General features: G+C 39.8%; 1 non-coding gene across 1 annotated transcript; it reads left to right on the top strand.

Annotated features, from left to right (window-relative positions):
- The first annotated feature begins 4,094 nt into the window (after positions 1–4,094).
- On the top strand, positions 4,095–4,198 carry LOC120082305 (small nucleolar RNA R71). The gene has a single exon (XR_005483136.1). It is a non-coding gene; the product is annotated as a small nucleolar RNA R71 (small nucleolar RNA).
- Positions 4,199–18,342: the final 14,144 nt, after the last annotated feature.

Here is an 18,342-nt window from a genome sequence, read left to right as displayed (position 1 = left end):
GATAGATTTGATTTCTTGATTGGATACTTCCGCTTGACCATTTGTTTGTGGGTGGTAGGCAGTAGCGTTCTTGTGCCTAACATTATTTGCAAGTAATTTAGAAATGATGCGATTAATGAAGTGCGTACCTTCGTCCCTTATCAGGGCTCTTAGCGTTCCAAATCGCGTGAAAATGTTCCTGGTAAGAAACTAGGAAACAGTGGATGCATCATTCCTAGAACAGGCTACTGCTTCTACCCATTTTGACACATAGTCTACTGCAAGCAGGATATACTGTTGGCCACAAGACAAGGGAAAAGGTCCCATAAAATCAATACCCCAAACATCAAACAACTCAACTTCGAGAATATTGTTCAAGGGCATTGCGTCCCTTGAAGAAATATTCTCGGTGCGTTGGCAGGGGTCACAATTATGAACAAACTCCCTCGCGTCTTTGAAGAGGGTGAGCCAGAAGTATCTGCTCTGAAAGATCTTCGCAGCGGTTCTCTGCCCACCGAAATGCCCTCCGTAAGGAAAGTCATGACACTCAGATAAGATACGTTGTGTATCCTCCTCCGGAACGCATCGACGCATTATGGAGTCAGGGCCTTGCTTATATAGAAACGGTTCATCCCAAAATAAAACTTGTTGTCATGTATTAACTGTTTCTTTTGCTAAGAGTTGAAGTTCCCAGGGAATTGCTTGGTAGTTAAGTAATTGACGATGTCCGCATACCAAGGTTCCCTGACTTTAACTCTGAACAGGCTTTCATCAGGGAATGCGTCCTTGATTTCACTTTCTTAATCTTGCATTTCTTGATGTTCTAGCCTGGACAGGTGGTCAGCCACCTGGTTCTCGGTTACCTTTCTATTCTAAATATCTATATCAAATTCCTGTAGCAGTAGCACCCATCTTATCAATCTTGGCTTCGTGTCCTTTTTACTCATCAGGAATTTTATGGCTGAGTGATTGGTATATATGGTGGCTGACGCACCAACTAGGTAAGATCTAAACTTTTCAATACCAAACACTACAACCAACATTTCTTTTTCAGTGGTGGTGTAGTGTTCCTGAGAGTCATTCAGAGTTTTGGACGCGTAAAAGATGGGATGTATCAAATTTCCATTCTTCTGCCCTAACATTGTTCTAACTGCCACATCACTCGTGTCGCACATAAGAATAAAATGTTGCGTCCAATCCAGTGCTATTAATACTGGGGCTGTCGTCAATGCATATTTCAAGGTTTTAAACACGTTAGTGTAGTCTTCATTAAAATCATAGGGCCGGTTCGCCTCTAGTAATGTGCTCAGTGGTCACACAATTTGAGAAAATCCTCTAATGAATCTTCTATGGAAGCCAGCATGCCCTAGCTTTAACATTCGATGGTGGTGGAAGTTTTGCCATGACATCTATTTTGGCTTCATCTACTTCCAACCCAGCCTTGGATACTTTGTGGCCTAAGACAATTCCTTCAGTCACCATGAAGTGACATTTTTCCCAATTCAGTACAAGGTTTGTTTCCTCGCATCGAGCGAGGACGACCTCCAAATTATCTAGGCATGAGTGGAATGAGTCTCCAAAGATTGAGAAATCGTCCATGAAGACTTCAATGGTCTTTTCTAAGAAGTCGGAGAAGATAGCCATCATACACCTTTGAAATGACCCCGGTGCATTACACAACCCAATGGGCATGCGTCTGAATGCAAATGTTCCAAAGGGACAGGTAAACGTTGTCTTCTCCTGATTTTCTGGATCAATCAAAATCTGGTTATAACCAGAGTATCCATTAAGAAAGCAGTCAAATTCTTTGCCTGCAAGTCTTTCAAGCATTTGATCGATGAAAGAAAGGGGGAAGTGGTCTTTCTTAGTTGTTGCGTTGAGCTTCCTGTAATCCATACAGATGCACCAGCCCGTGATAGTCCTCGAAGGTATGAGCTCATTATTGCTGTTGACTATCACAATCGTTCCCCCTTTCTTGGGAATGCATTGGACTGGACTTACCCAACTACTATCGGATATAGGATAAATAACTCCCGCGTCCAACCATTTTAAAATTTCTTTCTTGACCACTTCTTTCATTATGGGTTCAGCCTTTTTTGAGGCTCGATTGACCCCGACTTCCTTTCTTCCAGCCTAATCTTATGCTTGCAAGAAGATGGACTAATGCCACGGATATCCGCAAGCGTCCAGCCTATTGCACGCTTGTGCTTTTTCAGCATCTGCAAAAGAGATTGCTCGTTAGGCTCTGTAAGATTTGCGGAAATGATCACAGGTAAAGTGTTATTGGTTCTAAGGAATGCGTATTTCAGGTGACTAGGTAATTGTTTTAACTCGAGTTCTGGTGGTTTCTCAAGTGATGGACGTGTTGGTATTATCCGCCGCTCACTCAGACTTAGCGGCTCAGATTCTTTCAGGTTTTCCTCCAACGTGAGGACCTCACATACATGGGTCTCTTCTTCCGGCAACTCAATACTGTTTAGTTGACAATCTTCACTATCTGGGAATTTCAATGCGTTGAGCACATTGAACTTCACCTCTTGATTATCTATGCGCATATTTAATTCTCTTTTATGCACGTCAATTAAAACTTTCCCAGTAGCTAAGAAGGGGTGTCCAAGGATAATTGGTACCTCCCTATCTGCTTCATAATCCAAGATAGTAAAGTCTGCTGGGAAGATGAAGTTGTCAACGTTTACTAGAACGTCTTCAATCTTTCCTTTCGGGTACTAATTGTTTTGTTAGCAAGCTGAAGAGTAACAGAAGTGGGTTGTGCTTTGCCAATTTCCAGTTTCTTAAAAATTGAGAGTGGCATGAGATTAATGCTAGCTCCCAAATCGCACAACGCATGACCCACATCCAATCATCCTATCAAGCAAGGAACTGTGAAGCTCCCAGGGTCCTTCTGCTTCTTTGGTAGACTGTTGCTTACTAACGCGTTGCACTCTGCATTAGCGTGATTACTTCCTTCTCACCGACTCTTCTTTTCTTCGTCAAAATGTCCTTTAAAAATTTGACATATATTGGCACTGCTCCAAGGCCTCTATAAGTGGAATGTTGATATGCAACTGCCTTAGGAGCTCAAGAAAGCGCTTGAATTTTTGTTCATCATTCTTCTTCATCAGACGCCTAGGGAATGGTGCGTTCAGCGGCACCTCAGGCTTTCCTGCATTAGACATACTGGGTTCTAAATGGCTTGTAGTCTCAGGCGTTCTTTCTTTTTGATCCATTGAACGTGTGATGCGTTCTTTCGAAGGACTGCTGTTTCTTGGATTCATTCTTCTTTCTTCAAAAGCTTTTCCACTTCGCAACGTCACTGTGTGACATTGCTTCTTCCCATTGTTGTTCCCAGGTGTTTCAGTATTGCTAGGTAGAACTCTAGGCTGCCTGCTTTTCAGCTCGCTCGCTATCTGCCCTACCTGGATTTCTAGGTTTCTGATAGACGACGCCTGACTTTTCAGCAATGCGTCATTCTAGGCTATGTATTCCTTCAATAGGTTCTCAAGCGGAGATCCTGAGCTCGACGTCTGTTCTCCTCTATTAAAGGGTTGTTGATGTGGCTGATGCATTTGTTGAAATGCAGGCGGCGGTCCATTCCTTTGTTTTTGGTTCGCCTCTGGGTGGTGCTCTTGATGATTTCCTCCTGTCCAAGAAAAATTTGGATGGTTTCTTCATCCAGGATTATATATATTGGAAAGTGGCTTGTTTTTAATGAAACATACTGACTGAGGATTTTGTGGGCAATCCGCATAGGAGTGAGGATCTCCACAACCCACACAGTTAACCATAGGCTGCCCAAACGCCTCTACCCATTCACCTTCTATTGATTTGATGCGTTTCCTAGCGTTGTGTTCTGCAAAAGGCTGGTCATCGTAGCCACTTGATTTGAAAGTGTGGCTATTGCATTGGAATCGATAGAATTAACGTTCTGAGATCTCTTCTCTTCCATCATACGTATCTCCACCCATTCCATGTTGTGCTTAGCAATGCGGTCTAATATCTTTTTAGCCTCAGTGTAAGATTTGTCCATAAGTCCACCAGCCGTTGCTGCATCCGCTGCCATCTGCGATGCTCTATTCAGTCCTCCATAAAACGTCTCCATTTGGATAGTTAGAGGTAGTCCATGGTTTGGGAAATTCTTAACCAATCCCTTAAAACGCTCCCATGCGACGTTTAAGGTTTCAGCTTCTTCTTGTTCAAAATTCATAATCTCTCAACGCCTCCTCGCGTTGGTGGTAGGTGAGAAGTATTTTTGCATAAATTTTTCCACCAACTTCTCCCAGGTGGTGATTTCACCAGGCTCCAGTGAGCTCACCCATTGTTTTGCATCATCACGCAAAGAATAGGGGAACAAAGACAGCCTGATCGCCTCTGGGGTGATTCCAGGAGTCACAAATGAATTACACGTTTCCAGGAAATGCTTCATGTGGGCGTGAGGATCTTCACCACGACCACCCCCAAATTGTCCAGCAGTCTGAAGCATTTGGAGCATTACAGATTTCATCTCAAATCTGGTCCCGTCTAGTGTTAGGTAGATGATTCCTGGAGAGAAATCATACAGTACAGGGGACGCGTACTCTCTCATAGGACGCGTGCTGCTATTCGCCATTAGGATTGGATTTGTGCAACATGAGCTAGCTGCTGAGCTAGTTGCTGATTTTCTTATTCTTCTACCATTGCTCGTTGTCTGTTCTGTTGTCTGAGAAATTGTTGCCTCAACTTTCGACGACGGTTAGATCGGTTCCTATGCCGGAAGGTCTTTTCAATCTCGGGGTCGTATATGAGTTCAGGAGTGCTCTCCCTGCTTATAAACCTTCACAAGCTTAGGTGTAGCTTGTAATACTTCTTCGACCGAAGTATTCCTACAACAGATACAAACAAAATTTATGGTTAGTCTTGTTTCTAAATCCCTGGCAACGACACCAAAAACTTGTTCGTTGCTATCGTGATTCGCTCTAGGAGTGTATTGTACAAAATAACTTGGAAGAATAAGTTCTAAGTATAAGTGATGCGTTGATGCTTTGATGCGTTTAAGTATTTGTAACGCGTTAGTGCATTAGAGGGATGCAACAAAACGCACAACACTCCTTCTAATGACGTTCAAGTTTTCCTAAACCAGACCCAAGTATAAATCTAATTTAGGCTCCTAGCAAGTCCAGGGTCAAACTCAGGGATTCAGTTAAACAAATGCAGACCTTGGGTTGTATCTATTGTAGGGGTTTTCCTAAATATATGAAGAGAAATGTGTTATTTACACTAAAGTGCTGTGCCTGTGCAAGATGATACAAAAGAGTTGAGTGGTGAGTGATGGATCATGCGAAAATGGGGTTTATTGTGAGTGGATGCATTGGTCTAAGATGAATGTACACAAAACAGAATGTGATGTGGATGAGATGGGATGATTTGTTTATCTTTTGTTTATGCGTTAGACTTTATTCAACACTTCTCAATGCGAATAACATACAAAACCTATCTCTAGGTTTCATGCGTCTAACATAGAATGTAATAAACACCAGTAAGTCTAGCTCTAGCTGTACTAGGCATCCTACTTGATGCAGCTTAGTTATTCTCTCGAATAATCTAAGTTAAAGATGCTTTTACCAATTGATCAAGTCGACTTAAGCATTTGAAATGAGATTTTTGCATAAAGTATAAATGCATTCAACATGAACAAGAAATAAACAATGGCAAAAATATGATGGATCAAATATATGAATTTTATAAAGAAGCAAATTGTCTTTACAAAAGCAATATTCAATCAAATGAAACGAAAGTGATAAATGAGATGAAAGGAACTGAGTCAAGCTGCAGAGTACAATCTCTTGTATCTCTTTGGCTCAATTCTATTGTGTACAATCACTTGTATAGGAAGAGGACGAAATGTCTTTCTCAAGCTTGGCTTCCTCCACTCCCTGACCGGTGGTGGTGGTGGTTTTCAACCCTTCTAATCGTCTTGGCACCACAGCACAGCTTAAACTACGACTACACTAATTACAAAGAGTAAGCATCTTGATAATTTTTTAACTGAATAATTTTCTAACTACGAACTTTGGAGGGACTTCATCTATTTATAGGCGTTGGTCATGTCCACTTAGTGAATGGGCAGCATTAAAGTCCATACCCTGGTCAGCATTAAAGTCCATGCCCTGGTTAGCCGCCTGACTCTCGAGAGCTTTTCAGACGCCGCCTGCTGTAGGTGCCCATACTTGCAAGTGGTGATATGGCACAATCAGCCTGGATCAATGAATCTTCTCTACGTTGAACTCCCTCCGATGCATGGCCCATGCATTAGAGCTTTCCCTGTGGCACTTCTCTAATGCGTTAGCATTAATCCTCGTGTTGAAATCCTGCAATATAATGCATTAGCGCCGCAATATTTGGTAATAAAACTTCTTTTGCATGAGTTTCTATTGTTTGAGTAATTCCATGCGTTTCTACTAAAAATAAGGAGAATTTATCATTAAAAACCTTAGTTGTTCCAACTTAAGAGCAAAAATAACTTGTATTTCTACAAGTTATCAATATACATACCCATATCTCGAGTAATCATCAGTAAAACTGATAAAGTACTCATAGCCTCCTCAAGCTCGCACATTCATAGGATCACAAAGGTCAGAATGTACTAATTCAAGAGGCTCTTTGGATCGATAACCTTTTCCAGTAAAAGGTCATTTAGTCATCTTACCTTCATGACAAGATTCGCACACAGGTAAAGAATTTTCCTCTAACTCGCTTAGAAGGCCATTCTTCACCAATCTCTCATTCCTATTGAGATTGATATGCCCTAATCTAAGGTGCCAAAGTTAGGCATTTTCTTTTGGAGAAACTCGTTGATGTTTAGATTGAGTTACGGTAGATTTAAACATCTCTATGTTATGGAGGGAACTTAAGTCTAAAGGTCTTAGCACATACAAGTTATTTTCCAGTTTAGTTGTACAAATTTCAACACCATCCTTACGAATAAACGCTTTATTCAATTTAAAAGAAATAGTGTAATTGTATTGTAATAGATACTTTACAGAAATAAGGTTCCTTTTAAGTTCAGGAACTACAAAGACATCTTTTAATATAAGAAACCTATTTTGTAAAGTAAACTGGATGTCTCCCACTGCCATAGCTGAGATGACATGCCCGGTACCTACTTACAACGTCATCTCACCAGCCTCCAACTGTCGCCAGGATCTAATCCCCTTTTTTCTGCCTTGGCCTTAGCCTTGGCAACCTTCTTTTCCTCCAGATAACGAGGACAATTCTTCTTCCAGTGTCCGTCTTGGTTACAGTGGAAATATTTTCCTTTTCCAACCGGTGGTGGATGCTTCTTCTGGGCGACAGGTGGTGGGTTAGCAAGCACATTCCCTTTCCCTTTACCACCCTTCTTCTTCTTCCCCTTTTCAGAGTTAGAAGTTGAAGGTGCAGAATTTGTTCCTGAGGTCGAACCTCGATAGAATTTTTTAGAAGACGAGACAAAATTTGCCTCACCTCCCTTTTTCTCCTTACTTTTTAGCAAGGATTGGTATGTTTGTAACTTTTTGAAGAGAGTGGTAAGGGAGTAGTCCACTTTGTTAAGAATCGTATTGCTAATAAAGGGGAGTAAGCTTTTCGGCAATGAATGCAGGATAATGCTAACTTGACTACCCTCATCAATTTTAGACCCATTCATCTTTGCGACGTTAAAGTGGACCATCATTTTCAGCATGTGTTCATAAACAGAGGTGCCTTCCTCCATTTTGAAGTTGAAGATGCGTTTCAGAGCCTCATGCTTGAGCTGTCCAGACGGCTGTCCGAACATTCCCCGCAGGGACTCCATAATCTCACGTGCTGAGAACATGGGCTCATGTTTCTTGGCTAACACATCACTAAGATTGGCCAGAATATAGGCTCGGGCTTTCTCGTTTGCCCGTGTCCAATGCTCGTATGTCGCCCAAACATTTCAAGTAGCATTCTGTGGTAGAATAGGAGGACATTCCTCTGTAAGGACAAACTTAAGGTCCTCGATGATGAGTATCGTCGTGAGCATATGATTCCAACTTGAATAGTCGAGGCCATTCAGTTTTTCAGTGCTTAGTAAATTGATAATGGCTGAAGCCATTAAAAACATTGCTGGAAAAAAAACGAATAACCTTTTATAAGACTTTGCAAAAACCACATTTTAATTAGCCAATTAATTTTTTAGCAAAACAGATTCCAAGTACCCTAAGTGAAAAGACTTCTATTTTGCAATGATGCCCAAATGAGGCAGGACAAACATCACCGGTGGGGCGATCGGATGGCCTTTCACTGGGATGAGACATTCTCAACCATTAGGCAGAACAACCAACTCTTGGAATTAAACCTAATAGCCACCATTTATTCGGTCCAGAATAGTTAACCCTTAACAATCCTGTGTAAGTGTAACCCTTTGTTTTCAGCCCCAGAGTCCCGCCCTAATGCTCTTATCGTAGGGAAAAGACAGATTAGGACAAGAGACTAAGTAACCTTATCCTCTTTCAGGAGATCAAATAAAGAAACGTGCAAAATAGCCATCCTATAGGGGGACACTCCCAGGGTGCCACGAGGCGATGCGCAGAAACTTTATTCAATCCAACGAGGAAGACCGAGAGATATGTTGTCGCACTTCCCGCTCCCACTTACTATGAACACTCTCTCCATCCACCTTGATATTGACCTATCCAAACACCATCCGTTTTGGGGACACGCCAAAGGTGCCTTGAGGCCGATGGTAGATCTCACAGTCTGGACTATGAGGGAGAAACGCGAGAGGTGAAATTAAAGCATCAAATGCCCCAAGAACCTCCCACTGAATGTTCTACCTAGGGGTTTATTAACCTAGACAATCCGACTACGGATTATGATCTAAGTCATTTATAAAGTTTGCTAAAAAAACAACTTTTGTCTTTGAAATAAAAAAATCCAAGTAGTCACATTAAACTCTTTAATGGACTGGCCTTAGTTTGCATGATTCAAATCTATCTAAATTACCTTTCCAGGTAGGTTCCCAGGTAGAGGTGTTCCATTGCCGTCATCTTAAATACCCCAGCCTAGACAGAACCCGCCTTTGACAAAAGGTCTAATATAGATAGACTTGCTACAAATTGATCTTTTATTAATTATTTTAGTTCTAATTCCATTTTATAACCATTTATAAAATAAATAACTAAAACACTCATCCCAACGAAGTATTTATAACGCTTATAAATATAACGAAAGAAAAAAAAAATAAAGCATACATAAATATAACCCTTATATTATATGATGCATGAGCATGCATTTATGTAAATTAAAACATGCTTCTCTAAATTATAACACTTAAAATAAAGAAAATATGCATGACCTGAGGTGGGGTTTATCAATATGTGCATATCATATGACATATTAAACACCTACATCACATGTAAAAAATGAAGGATTTATGGATCGGAATGAGCCTTTACAAAACCAGAACGAAATAATCCTATCTATTACATTTTTCATCGAGCAAATCGGTTCACAGGCAAACCGTGTCTTGAACCGCCAAAAAGACTCCATCGTGTAGTAAATGTCGTAGGTAGACGATCATTCAGTGCACACTAGACAATAGGAGCATATTTAAACGATCGCGTAGAAGATGACGAGGCTGCGAAGCCTGATCGTCTATGCGATCGTGTAGCACGACAACAGGTAAACGATTTACCTTGCATTACTAAGCAATCGTTTAGTCAGTTACTAAGCGATGAAGCTTGCTAACCAAAACGATCGTCTATGCGATCACTTAACGCGTTTTCAGTTAAACGATTTATCTTGCATTACTAAGCGATTGTTTAGTCAGTTACTAAGCGATGACGATTGTCTATGTGATCACTTAATGCGGCGTCAGGTAAACGATTTACCATGCATTACTAAGCAATCGTTTAGTTAGTTACTAAGCGATGAAACTTGCTAACCAAAACGATCGTCTATGTGATCACTTAACGCGGCGTCAGGTAAACGATTTACCTTGCATTACTAAGCAATCGTTTAGTCAGTTACTAAGTGATGAAGCTTGCTAACCAAAACGATCGTCCAGTGCGCACGTGCGTTAAGCGATATGCGAGCATCACATCGTCTATACAACTGGATACTCAGTGATCGCGTAACCGATCTTCGACACGATGCGATCAACCCTTAATCGCATACCCGATCGTCTACACAATGTGATCATCAACGATCGCGTACCCCATCGACTGCATGATGAGATCAACACTTGATCGCATACCTCATCGTTTAACCGATGCGATCAACACTTGATCGTATACCCCATCGTTTAACCGATGCGATCAATGCGATTGCGTATTCCAATGACTGAACGATGTGATCAACACTTGATCGCATACCCCATCGTTTAACCGATGTTATCAACAGCAGTCGCGTATTCCATCATCTAACCGATGCGATCAACAGTGATCACATACTTCATCGACTGCACAGTGCGATCAACCCTTGATCGCATCCTCCATCGACTGCACGATGCGATTAACCCTTGATCGCGTTCTCCATCGACTGCACGGTGCGATCAACACTTCATCGTCTCCTTCCTTGAAAAATCGCAACGCTTGATCTGATTTTCTTCACGAACGACTCAAAACTCAAATAGACTCTGAATACAAACTCGATAACGATTATTAATGGCAAAAAATGCAGAGGCCTTTACAAATAACCGCAAATGTAAAAGAATTAAAACAAACAGAGGCTAACATCCATTAAAACATCCATAAATCCGAACATCCACAACAATTTAACGATTAAACAGTGTAGAAATACACCCACCAAAAACGTATTTGTAATTCGTTTGCAGCAATGAATTGGAATATCAGAAAACTGGGTGCTCTGATACCAATTGAAGGAACTCTTACTTAAGAGTACCTACGAGCAGAAGCAGATCTTTCCAATTCATTGTGATAGAATTACCGCATATACATTCAAACATACTTTCATAATGCTAAAGGATCAAGAAATCATACCAGATAAAGATTTCTCGAGTCTGAAGCCTAACCTTCTACCTCGAACAGTCACCACTCGAACAGAAGGAATCGGAGAAGACAACACCATTTAGAGCTCTCAATATTCTTGGAGTGAGAATCCAAAGTGTGGGCTTTGTTCAGATTTGGTAGAGGGAAGGAGGAAGAGCGACCGTACACGACGATCAAGCAAGTGGGAGATGCAATCGTCTATCACATAGACAATATGCTTGATCATTTAGGTAATGTTGGGATTGGTGTCCTAATTCTCCCGAAGTCTCGTTGTTTTGTAAAGATACATATTCTTCAATAAATAAAATAAGTGTTATTTAATTCTGGCATTTACGCATATCCAATAAACAAAGCTCCTTGGTTATCTTATGTGAACTTAAGCATGTATATGTGATATACAAGTGGATCATTCCTTAAGCGATAATCTAAATCGGTCTGTAGTATAAGGATTAAGGTGGGATACCTGATCCTGGTGACACTACGGATACGACCCACTTTGTAGAGGTTTGCAAGTGTTGTAAACTACTATAGATGGTAGATCTTGACCATTCGTGTAGAGACGTGGAACGGAGGCATCCTATACAAAGAGTTTGTATAAGACCTGGACCACGAGATGACTAGACTTTGCATATAACGCTGTTGATACTAAAGACTTGCATTTCACCTAAACGACCATAGGTGACACGACCTTAATCCTGAATGTTTTGTGAACTCCTGCCTTTGAAGGCGATCCTTTGATTAGTATGGGTGAGAGTGGCTAGATTGCCAACTCAACATGTCTACCTTTTTGAGGACTTATCTGATCTGGGAGTTGGGAACTCAATTCACAATATGGAATTCACTCCTTTCCCGAAGCAGGGATAAGTAGAGAGATTGCTCCCTTAAGGGCTGATTCCGGGGCTTGAACATAATGGCTACAACTTCTCTTTGGGAGAGAAGACTTAGTCATAGTAGGACTATGACTTATGTTCATTAGAGGAATCAGTGGTACTTAAGGAGACAGATGTAATTATAGGGGTATAACGGTTATTGGCCCAACTGTACTTACGAGCAATCTATGAAGGGTTTTCGCACTACTGATTGATTAAAATGGACACATAATATATCTTTAGTGAGGAGAGTTCAACTATCGGTCTTTAGTGGAGTGCCTTGTAGTTAACGGATTGTTGATCCCGTGACTAAAGAGTTTAGTCAGTTATTCACGTACCGTTGGAGCTTCGGATCTATAAGTCCATGAGGTCTCCTTGGTAGCTTTGATTCTGTTGAGGATCAGTTCTTGGTGTTGATTTGAAATGTTCAAATTGATAAGAGGTATTTTGATTTTATATGATATAATCGGTATGATGTATAAGATACATCTAGTAGAGGACTGATGTAAATGAGATTTACATTAAGTATCATGAATATAAAAAGAACTATGGTTTATATGTTTCATGAGATGAAATATTAAAACTATAGTTTATAAATATAGTATGATAAGTTGGTTATCATTTATGTTTATAATAATATTAATTATTAGATAATTAATATTTTTTCTTTTAAATCGTTCATGTGATCCTAAATCGTTCATGTGGAGACATGAAAGTGGAGGCATCCTATGTAAAGAGTTTACATGAGACTGAACCATGAAATAGTCACTTTTTACGTTCTAAATGTCATTGTATGTATAAAACTGACTATTTCGTTATTTGATGACCTAGGTAACTTAATCTTAATCCTGAGCTAATTTTGAACTCTTGTTCACTCAGAATTATCCTTAGATCTTCATAGGTGAGGGCAACTCATTATTGTTGGCCCAATAAGCCTTCCATTTCAGGGGTAAGATCAGGTGGATAGCTGGGAACATAGGGTGCAAGACGAAATTCACTCCTACCCGTTATAGGGGTAGTAGATAGGTTGTTCCCTTTAGTACTGAATCCAGGTCTTGAACAAGGGGCCCCACCCTCTCATTGGCCCAAGAGGGGTTCGGTTTAAAGGTTGGACCTTAAACCAATTGTTCATTAGAGAATCAGTGGAACTTAAGGAATAAAATGTAGTCTCGGGAGTAAAACGATTTTTATGACCCAGCCGAGATTACGAACAACCTGTGAAGGATTAGCTTACTAATCATGTATCATATGGACACAAATATATCTATAGTGAGGAGAGTGCAACTATGGGACTATAGTGGAATGACCCTTGAGTTAACGAATGTTGATTAGCTCCATCTAAAGAGTTTAGCCAGCTAATCTCGGATCGTTAAAGCCCATGATCTATAGGTTCATTAGGTTCCCCTACTAGCTCATATGGAATAAACTTATAACAATATGATAGAATAATTCAAATTGTTTGAATTAGGTGAAGAGAGAGAAATCGACAAGTATATGTGATATAGTGGTCAGTTTTTCAGTTTAGAGATACAGCTTCAATATTTAAATGTGATTTAAATATCAAGAATATGAATATATTCATATTCGGAAGCTCGGAAATAATGGAAATGGTTAAAGATGTAAAAAGTCAAAGAGTTGACTTTTGACTTTGAAAAGTCAAACTTTGACTGACTTTATATTCAAATGTGATTTGAATTTCGAGAAAATGAATGCGGATTCATGCTTGGGAGGTCAAAATTAGTCAACACGGGAAAAATCATAAAAAGTCAAAATGTTGACTTTTCGGTCAAATTTGACTTTGACCAAATGACTATTTTGCCCTTTGACTAAAGTTAGTGGGAAAATCCAAACTTTTGTTGGATAATTCGACTAACAAAATAGTGGGCTAGGTGTTGGCTTATAGTGGAGACATTAAGCCCACTTAGATAGTGGATTCTAGGTGTTGGGTTTTTATGAAGTTATTTCATGCAATTTTGCATGGCCCTTTTCTATAAATATGGGCTTGTCATTTTGGATTAAAAACTTTTGGACTTTTTGCCAAAATAGTTTTCTAAAATTGGGCTAAAAAAAAAAACTTAAACCCAACACAAAATCCCTTCTTCTATTTTCATCTCTTTCTCTTTCTCGGGTTCTTCATCCATCAGATCCCACAACCCGGTTCTGAGTCTAGAGGATAGTAGGTCAGCTCTAGTGGTTGTCCGGTTCATGTTCGAGCAGCGATAGAGGAGTTTTGGGAGCTTCAAAGGTATTATTTCAAAATAACCCTAATTAATTCATTTAGGGTTGCATGTTTAATTTGGACAATTAGAGCAAAATCGATTCTCATTTTTGTTGTGCATGCCTATTTTTCCATCATGTGATATCAGAGAATGTTTTTATTTTATGAATTGCATGTGGTGAGTATCAATTTATTAGATAAAATTGAGATTGGAAACTAAAATAGTTTTTAGGTTTTGGCAATTAAATTAAGTTTTTTTTTTGTAGTATTAATTTGTAATTAATCACATATTTATGAGTATTAATGTGTGAAAAAAGGTCTGTAAATTTTCTAGAGTCATTAGAATTGAAATTAGGATGTAATTCCTCGATTCCGGGAAAGAGGACAGCTTCAAAATGAAGGAAAAAAAAACTCACAGACCCGAGAAGGTTACTCCCAGACCCGATTTGGTTTCTTCCCAACCCGTGCGCACCAGTTGTCGACAAAGCCGCTCCGCGACCCGCGCATCGACCCAGTTCGCCGCCTGCTTGCTCGCGCCCGCGCGCCCATTTTTCCCGCCCAAATCCGACCCTGTTTGTCGCACGCGCGCGCCAGCTGTTACGAAGCATTCTGGCCTATTTCTGTCGACCCGCCCGCTTTCGTTGACTACGCTAGCAAACATTGACCAGCCGGTCTGGACCGGTCTAGTTGAGCCGATTTGACCGGTTCAACCTGGTTTTTGGAGTTTTTTGGGCGGTTCGAGTGTTTGAAGCTGGTTCAGAGCGGGTTTTTGTACTACACCAAATTGTTATTGTAATAATTTAGTTGTTAGCTTAATTTAAGAGCCAAAACCAATCCATTTTAGGGTGTTTAATTAATTATACATGTTGATGTATGTTTTAATTAAATTTTGAATCTTTTTGTGCATATAGTATGCCATATAGATTTAAAATCCCACCATAAGTAAACATGTACATGCATTTGATATATGTTATAATTGTTATAATGTATATAGTATGTATGTTAAGTTTTTTTTTAATATAAAGAGTTATATTAAAGCATGATCATTAAGTATGAATGTATGTTATAGATGTATGATTCTAGGGTTATAATGGTTATAATTTTATTTTATAATTGTTATAAAATCACCTAGACTTTAAAATCTATAACAAAGGTAAAAGTTGCATGCTCACCTAGGATTAAATTGGTGAAATTTCAATCGGCTTTTCTAAAGAGTTAGAATAGGTCGATTACTTGTTAAACAAAGAGTTATTTACTTACCCAGAGAGATCTTGTCTAAGGTTGGGGGTTCTTAAGATGAGGGTTTACGGAACACCTCCTACCTGGAGATCAAACTGGCGTCTAAGGCAAATAACCCTAGTTTTAATGAGCATGCATGAGAGATGTGAGGTACTAAAATTTGTTTATCACCTAGACATCATAGAGGAGTTTTGGGAACTTCAAAGGTATTATTTCAAAATAACCCTAATTAATTCATTTAGGGTTGCATGTTTAATTTGGGCAATTAGAGTAAAATTGATTCTCATTTCACTGTGCATGCCTATTTTTTCATCACTATTCATTGGGAATGATGTAGAATATCTGACTGACATTAAGAGTTGGCTAGCTGCCCAGTTCCAAATGAAAGATTTGGATGAGGCACAGTATGTTCTCGGGATCCAAATCATTTGGGATCGCAATAACAAACGGTTAGCCCTGTCTCAGGCATCGTTCATTGATCAAATGTTGATCAGGTACAAGATGCAGGATTCCAAGAGGGGTTTGTTACCTTTCAGGCATGGAATCGTTCTGTCTAAGGATCAATGTCCTAAGACACCTCAAGAAGTTGAGGAGATGAGACGGATTCCCTATGCTTCTGCTGTAGAAAGCTTAATGTATGCAATATTGTGTACTCGACCTGACATTTGCTATGCAGTAGGGATTGTCAGTCGATATCAGTCCAATCCAGGATTTGATTAGTGGATGGCGGTCAAGACGATCCTCAAGTATCTTCGGAGAACGAGGGACTACATGCTTGTGTATGGAGATAAGGATCTGATCCTTATAGAATACACGGACTCTAACTTTCAGACCGATCGAGATTCTCACAAATCGACATCGAGGTCAGTGTTTACTCTAAATGGAGGGGCAGTTTGGTGAAGCATCAAACAAGGATGTATCGCGGACTCCACTATGGAAGCCGAATACCTAGCGGCTTATAAAGCAGTTAAAGAAGCTGTTTGGCTGCGGAAGTTCTTTACAGATTTGGAAGTTGTTCCAAATATGGATTTACCTATCACTCTTTATTGTGATAACAGCGGGGCTGTGGCAAATTCGAAGGAGCCTCAGAGTCATCGTCGAGGTAAGCACATAAAACAGAAATATAACCTGATCAGGGAGATTGTGTGTCGTAGTGATGTGATAGTCCAGCAGATCGCATTGTAGCACAATATTGCTGATCCCTTTACAAAGGCCCTCATGGCTAAAGTGTTTTAGGGTCACCTGGAGAGTCTAGGTCTGCGGGACATGCGGCATCTTGTCTAGGGCAAGTGGGAGATGATACTGGGGTATGCCCTAGTTTATTGTATATTGTACATTTTTATATTGTATTGTACATTAATCTCCCGAGTCATTAGAACAAGTGGGAGATTGTTGGGATTGGTGTCGTAATTCTCCGGAGTCTCGTTGTTTTGTAAAGATACACATTGTTCAATGAATAAAATAATTATTTAATTCTGGCATTTACTCATATCCAATAAACAAATCTCCTTGGTTATCTTATGTGAACTTAAGCATGTATATGTGATATACAAGTGGATCATGCCTTAAGTGATAACCTAAATCGGTCTGTAGTATAAGGATTAAGGTGGGATACCTGATCCTGGTGACACTACGGATACGACCCACTTTGTAGAAGTTTGCAAGTGTTGTGAACTACTACAATTGGTAGATCCTGACCATTCGTGTGGAGACGTGGAGTGGGGATGTCCTATACAAAGAGTTTATATAAGACCTAGACCACGAGATGACTAGACTCTGTATATAACGCCGTTGATACTAGAGACTTGCATCTCACCTAAACGACCATAGGTGACACGAACTCAATTCTGAGTATTTTGTGAACTCCTGCCTTAAAGGGCGGTTCTTTGATTAGTATGGGTGAGAGTGGCCAAATTGCCAACTCAACATGCCTCCTTTTTGGGGACTTGTCTGATCTGGGAGCTGGGAACTCAATTCACAATATGGAATTCACTTCTTTCCCAAAGGAAGGATAAATAGAGAGATTGCTCCCTTAAGGGCTGATTCTGAGGCTTGAACATAGTAGCCACAACTTCTTTTTGGAAGAGAAGACTTAGTCATAGTAGGACTATGACTTATGTTCAATAGAGGGATCAGTGATACTTAAGGAGACAGATGTAACTACAGGGGCATAACGGTTATTGGCCCAGTTATACTTACGAGCGATCTGTAAAGAGATGTCGCACTGCTGATTGATTAAGATGGACACATAATATATCTGTAGTGAGGAGAGTTCAGCTGTTGGTCTTTAGTGGAGTGCCTGGCAGTAACAGGTGGTAGATCCCGTGACTAAAGAGTTTAGTTAGTTATTCACGTACCATTGGAGCTTCAGATCTACAGGTCCATGAGGTCCCCTTGGTAGCTTGGATTCTGTTGAGGATCAGTTCTTAGTGTTGATTTCAATTGTTCAAATTGACAAGAGGTATTTTGATTATATATGATATAATCGATATGATGTATAAGATACATCTAGTGGAAGATTGATGTACATGAGATTTACATTAAGTACCATGGAATAGAAAAAGAACTATGGTTTATATGTTTCATGAGATGAAACATTAAAACTATACGTTATAAATATAGTATGATAAGTTGGTTATCATTTATGTTTATAATAATATTAATTATTTGATAATTAATACTTTTTTTTAAATAACCAAAGTAGTGGGTGGTTATTGGATCATGGTAACCGTGAGTTTAAAAGGAAAGTGGTTTCCTATTTTGAAAAGGAGTTCTTACAAAAGATTGAAAAGTATTTGTGAGTTTTCTCTCGACGTATAGAAACTCACGGAAGTCGTTAAGTAAATACAGATTTACTAAACGACAGCTGGGCGAGCTAAACGATCGTGCAGATGCGAGCTAAACGATCGTGCAGTGTTTACTAAATGATCGCTAGAGTTTGTAGGCGACAGACTGAGCTAGACGATAGAGCTAAATGATTGCATAGATTTTGCTAGACGATCGCATAGTTTTATCTAAATGGTTGGGCATCGACCTATACGATAGGTCTCCGACT

This window comes from Benincasa hispida, chromosome 11, assembly GCF_027475165.1.
Source record: "Benincasa hispida cultivar pf3 chromosome 11, pf3_genome.v1.1, whole genome shotgun sequence".
NCBI lineage: Eukaryota > Viridiplantae > Streptophyta > Magnoliopsida > Cucurbitales > Cucurbitaceae > Benincasa > Benincasa hispida.
This window is presented reverse-complemented; position numbering and strand designations above follow the sequence as displayed.